This window comes from Amblyraja radiata, chromosome 18 (assembly GCF_010909765.2).
Source record: "Amblyraja radiata isolate CabotCenter1 chromosome 18, sAmbRad1.1.pri, whole genome shotgun sequence".
Classification (NCBI taxonomy): domain Eukaryota; kingdom Metazoa; phylum Chordata; class Chondrichthyes; order Rajiformes; family Rajidae; genus Amblyraja; species Amblyraja radiata.
In genome coordinates this window covers 38,624,637-38,630,557 of record NC_045973.1, presented here as the reverse complement: position 1 = coordinate 38,630,557, position 5,921 = coordinate 38,624,637, and positions in this window count along the sequence as shown.

Below are 5,921 nucleotides of genomic sequence, written 5' to 3'. Positions count from 1 at the left end.
TGGAGATGAGGAGAAATTTCTTTAGTCAGAGGGTGGTTAATCTGTGGAATTCATTGCCACAGAAGGCTGTGGAGGCCAAGTCAGTGGATATTTTTAAGGTAGAGATAGATAGATTCTTGATTAGTTCAGGTGTCAGAGGTTATGGGGAGAAGGCGGGAGACTGGGATTAGGAGGGAGATAGATCAGCCATTGAATTGTGGAGTAAGCGTGAAGGGCCGAATGGCCTAATTCTACTCCTATCACTTATGACCTTATGACATTAAGGTGGATGAGTCCCCAGGACCTGATGGGATCTATTGCATGTTATTGAGGGAGGCAAGAGAGGAGATTGCAGGGGCCTTGACAAGGAATTGTGTTTCTTCTCGAGCTACAGACGATGTCCCAGATGATGATGATGATGGTGATGGTAATGGTGATGATGATGGTGATGATGATGATGATGGTGATGGTGATGATGATGATGATGATGATGGTGATGGTGATGATGATGGTGATGATGATGGTGATGGTGATGGTGATGATGATGATGATGATGATGATGATTATGATGATACTTCATTGTCACTTGTACCTAGCTGGGTACAGCAAAAAACATTTGGTTTTAAATACAAAACACAATAGAGTCGCCACAAATGTGCTGACAAAGTTGCAAAAAGCACTCATTTGAGAGCTGGAGAGTGGCCAATGTTGTTCCTTTATTTAAGAAAGGAAGTAGAGAAAATCCAGGGAACTGTAGACCAGTGAGCCTCACGTCAGTGGTAAGGAAACTATTGGAGAGAAATCTTCGAGATGGGGTTTACTCCCATTTGGAAGAGAATGGGCTAATTAAGGATAACCAGCACGGTTTTGTACACAGCAGGTCATGTCTCACTAACTTGATTGAGTTTTTTAAGGAGGTAATGAAGGAGATTGATGAAGGTAGGGTGGTGGATGTTGTACACATGGGTTTCAGAAAGACTTTTCAAAAGGTCCCTCATGGTAGACTAATCCAGAAGATTAAGATGTACGGGATTCATGATGACTTGATCGTATGGATTCAGAGCTGGCTTATTCATAGAAGACAGAGGGTTGTGGTGGAAGGAAGATATTCTGGCTGGAGGTCTGTGACTAGTGGAGTTCCGCAGGGAGCTGTGCTTGGGCCTCTGCTTTTTGGATAGATATAAATGATTTAGATGTAAATGCAGGTGGATTGGTTTGCTGACGTCGCCAAAACTGGAGTAATTGGAGACAGCGAGAAATGCTGTCAGAAGATAAGGTCGGGTATAAAACAATGGCAGGCGAGTTTAACCTGAGCAAGTGTGGGGTGTTGCACTTTGGGAGGGTGAATGTAAGGAAAGAGTATACAGTTAATGGCAAGACCCTTAACATCAATGTGCAGAGGAATCTTGGAGTCTCACTGAAGGTGGCAGCACATGTTCTGTGGTAAAGAAGGCTTATGGTAAGCTTGCCTTCATTGCTAGAGGCATTGAATATAGGAGTTGGGATGTCATGATACAGTTCCATAGGGCTTTGGTTAGGCCACATTTGGAGTATCACATGTAATTCTGCTCGCCCCATTACAGGAAAAGTGTGGAGGCTTTGGAGAGGGTGCAGAAGAGGTTTACCAGAATGCTGACTGGATTAAAGAGTTTCAGGTACAGGGAGAGGTTGGATAGGCTTGGGTTGTTTTCACTGGAACATCGGATGTGGAGGGAAGATTTTAAAGACAGGCATAGATAGGATATCCTGTCATGATGCTATACTCATCCAACCATCACTGATTCATGCATCCGAGATAGGAAACGGTCAGTGAATCCATTGGGGAAATAAGAACCCGTCATCCATTATCCCGAATCCATCATCAAACTCATGAGAACTGGGTCTCTTGGTAGAGAGCATTCTGACTGTGAGCGCCATTGTCTTGGTCGTTAACTCAGACACGCAGGAACGATGGTGGCTACAGAGAGTGGTAGACATTGCCAGGTCCATCACAGGTACAGACAATCTCACCATTAAAGTGAATGACATTTGGACAGGTACGTGGGTAGGACAGACTTAGAGGGATATGGGCCAAATCTGACCAGGTGGGACTAGTGTAGATGGGGCATGTTGGTTGGCATGACAATTTGGGCCAAAGGGCCTGTTTCCATGCTGTATGATTCAATGACTATCTATAGGAGCCACTGCCTCAAAAATGTGTAGGAAGGAATTGCAGATGCTGGTTTACACTGAAGATAGACACAAAATGCTGGTGTAACTCAGCGGGACAGGCAGCATCTCTGGATGGAAAGAATGGGTGATGTTTCGGGTCGAGATCCTTCTTCAGACTGAGAGTCAGGGGAGAGGGAGACACAGTGATATGGAAGGGTAAGGTTTGAAAACAATATCAAAGGGGACAAAGATCAAGTCAAAATGTGTCATTTTAGTTCACTCTTAGCTCGGGGAAGGTGACAACAAAGCATACAGAGATAAAGTTTAATTTAGTCAGATTGGTCGGAGAACTAGAATAGGGAAGAGATGGAGAGAGAGAGGGGGAAAACAAGGGTTACTTGAAGTTAGATAAGTCAATATTCATATCACTGGGTTATAAGCTGCTCAAAAATGTAGCCAATATCATCAAAGACCCTCAGCAGTCTGGCCACACTATCATTTCACTACTAACGTCGGGAAGAAGGTACACCAGCCGCAAAACCGTGACCACCAAGTCCAAGAACAGCTTTTTACAAGCAACCATCTGGCTTTTGACCAATGCACAACAGCAACTATCATTTTCTATTGACTGGGTCGTTGGTTGCATCAATGACTTCGGTTTTGCACTATTATGGTTACCTAGAGTTATAATTATTATTTTTATGTTTTATTGTTTATTATATATTAATCTGTGTGCTTTTTAAAAAAATTCATGGGCTTTTTCTGCTGCAAGTAAGAATTTCCTTTGGGCAGCACGGTGGCCCAGCGGTAGAGTTGCTGCCTTAGAGCGTTTGCAGCACCAGAGACCTGGGTTCGATCCCAACGGTGGGTGTTGTCTGCACGGAGTTTGTACCCCCGTGACCAGCGTGGGTTTTCTCCGAGATGTTCGGTTTCCTCCCACACTCCAAAGATGGACAGGTTTGTAGGTTAATTGGCTTGGTATGAGTGTAAATTGCCTCATGTGTGTGTAGGGTAGTGTTAATGTGCGGGGAACGCTGGTCGGTTCGGACGGAGTGGGCCGAAGGGCCTATATCCGCGCTGTATCTCTAAACTAAATTAAACTAAACTTAGCCGGTGCATTTGACAATTAAACACTCTTGACTCTTGAGAAGAAGCTGCTTGAAAAAAAACCATGCAATGTCCCTTGCAATCTTGCAATCTCTGCGTATCCCCACCACACTGAAACATTCACAGCACTGTCCATCTAGGCATTGCTAAGCACAGCTTCATGTTAGAAGGTAAGGGACACTGCGGGAAGCTAGAAAAGAAATAGTAAGATTAAACGAGAACTTACCAGTTTGAAGTTTGATCGTTATTTTATGAGGAGTAACGTTGAGGGATTACGTGAAGAAGCCCGCCAGGACGCATGCGTGTCATTCTTCAAAGCAGCGGTGTGAAATCACAGATAACTGTAATGACTAAACATAGTAAGATTAGAGAAGAGATACCAGTTGAGTATATGATCAAGGGTGGGAGCGCAGGGCACGTAATCCCTCAACGTTACTCCTCATAAAATAACGATCAAACTTCAAACTGGTAAGTTCTCGTTTAATCTTACTATTTTATATCGGAGTCACGTGAGTGACTACGTGAAGATTTTAAAGCTCTGTGATTTCATGCCGTGGAAACGAGTCCATGCATCACATCTGCCTTGATTATGGGGAGAATAGTGTTAACATCATTAGACATCAATACGATATTGAAAACCCAACGATAAATATATTAACACCAAATTATAGCCCCTATTTATGGGGTAAATTATATTACAGAACTTAAAATTGTTTCTGCAAATGTTCTAGGTTCAATGGCTGGTTTGTTATAAAATCGTTGGAAAGTTTTCTCCGTTGACCATCCTGCTGTCTTGAGGATTTGGTCCATAGGAACATCCAACTTCATAGCTGCCGATGTAGCTGCAGCCCTGGTGGAGTGAGATTTAAAATGCTAGTGTCTACTCCAGCCTTTATTAGGACCTGTTTTAGCCATCTAGAGATGGTCTGGACTGTCACTGTTTTGAGTGGCTGTTTGTAGCTGATTAAAAGTGACATTTCTTTCCCTCTGATGACCTTAGTATACTCCATATATAATAGTAAGTGTGTTACAATACAGAGACGATCATCTGTCAGGTAGGCCCTGAATTCTGTTTTTAGGCCTGCTGACCCCTGTCTGTTCTGTTTGACTAATTCATTGATGTGAAAAGTTAAATTTCCAGATGAAATAGTCATGTTGTCCAGCCTTAGTTTCTGTAGTGACTGGACCCTTTGTGCCGTGACCAAGGCCATCAGCATGACTGTTTTCATAGTCAGTTTCTGTAGGAACAGAGCTGTAGCTGGAGACCAGTTTCTTAACATGGTCAGTACAATGCTCACATCCCATGTTTGGGAGTACCTGGTTCTTGGGGGATTAACATTAAAATGCCCCTCATGAGTTTGGTTACCAGGGTGTGTCCCAACAGAATGCCGCTCTGTTCCTTGCCACAGGTATGTTGACAGAGCACTTCTGGCGCAGTTGATGGCACTATGACTGAGCCTCTCATCGTAATGGAGGCTTGCCAGGAATTCCAGAACAGACGGGATGTTCATAGATCTGTGGGTGATGTTTATTGTTGTGACAGTACTTCCCATTTCTTGATGACACCAAGTACTGTTTTTTGGTGGACTGTCTGTGGGCCGCTGAAATAATATCCACTGTTCGGTCCGTCAGTCCCAGGTGTAGTAGAGGTGCTTTCAAACTCTACAAATTAATAGGTTTATATAATTATGACATGGGTAACTTCCCCTTGTTGCGGGATGAACCAGTAAATTAGGTCTATGATGGATGGTGATGCATGGTTCCAATACCATGTTGAGTATCACCGGGACCCATGGTTGAGTAGGCCAATCGGGTACTATCAAAATACCAGACGCGGAGTCTTGCTGTATATTCCTAAATACCCGACTGATGAGGCAGAAAGGATGGAATGCATAAATAAAAATCCCCCAATGCAGCGAAAATGCATCTGTTGCCACTGCCCCAGGTTATGGTTCCCATGAACATAATTCGATAGCTGGTGTGAGCCTGGATGCGAATAGGTCGATATCTGGTGTTCCATACCGTGCTGTAATTTCAGCAAATACATTTTTATCCAACATCCATTCAGTGTTTTCATTGAATTTGCGTGACCTGTTGTCTGCCACTAAATTTAGTTTACCTGGTAAGTAGGTAGCTGATATCCAAATATCTCTCTCTGGATACACTATTGCCAAATTGTGTTGGCCAGATTGTCATATAATGTCGATTTGTTTCCACCCATATGGTTGATATATGCTACCACGGTGGTGTTGTCAATTTGTAGTCTAACATGCTGGTGATATAACCCAGAATAATATGACTTAAGGCCATGGAATGCATTTAACATTCCCAGGTAGTTTATGCCCTGTGTTTGTAATAATGATGCCTCCTGTGCATTCCATCTCCCCCACAGCTGGAGATGGAATTGGTAGCACCCCATCCAAGTGTACTGGCATCAGTTTGTAGTTCCATAGACAGGTAGCTGATAATGTTTGGATAGGAACAATGCCTAATGTTATCTTTCCACCATTTTAGTTCCTTTATGGCCTCTGTTGGTAGCTTCATAGGTCTGTCAAAATGACCACCATAATTTTTGAGTGCTCGTATTTTAGCCCTCTGTAATTTTTGATAATGTAAAGGTCCGATTTGTGTGGCTGGAAACGCAGCCACTATTATGCCAATTATTCTTGCTACCAGTCTGATGG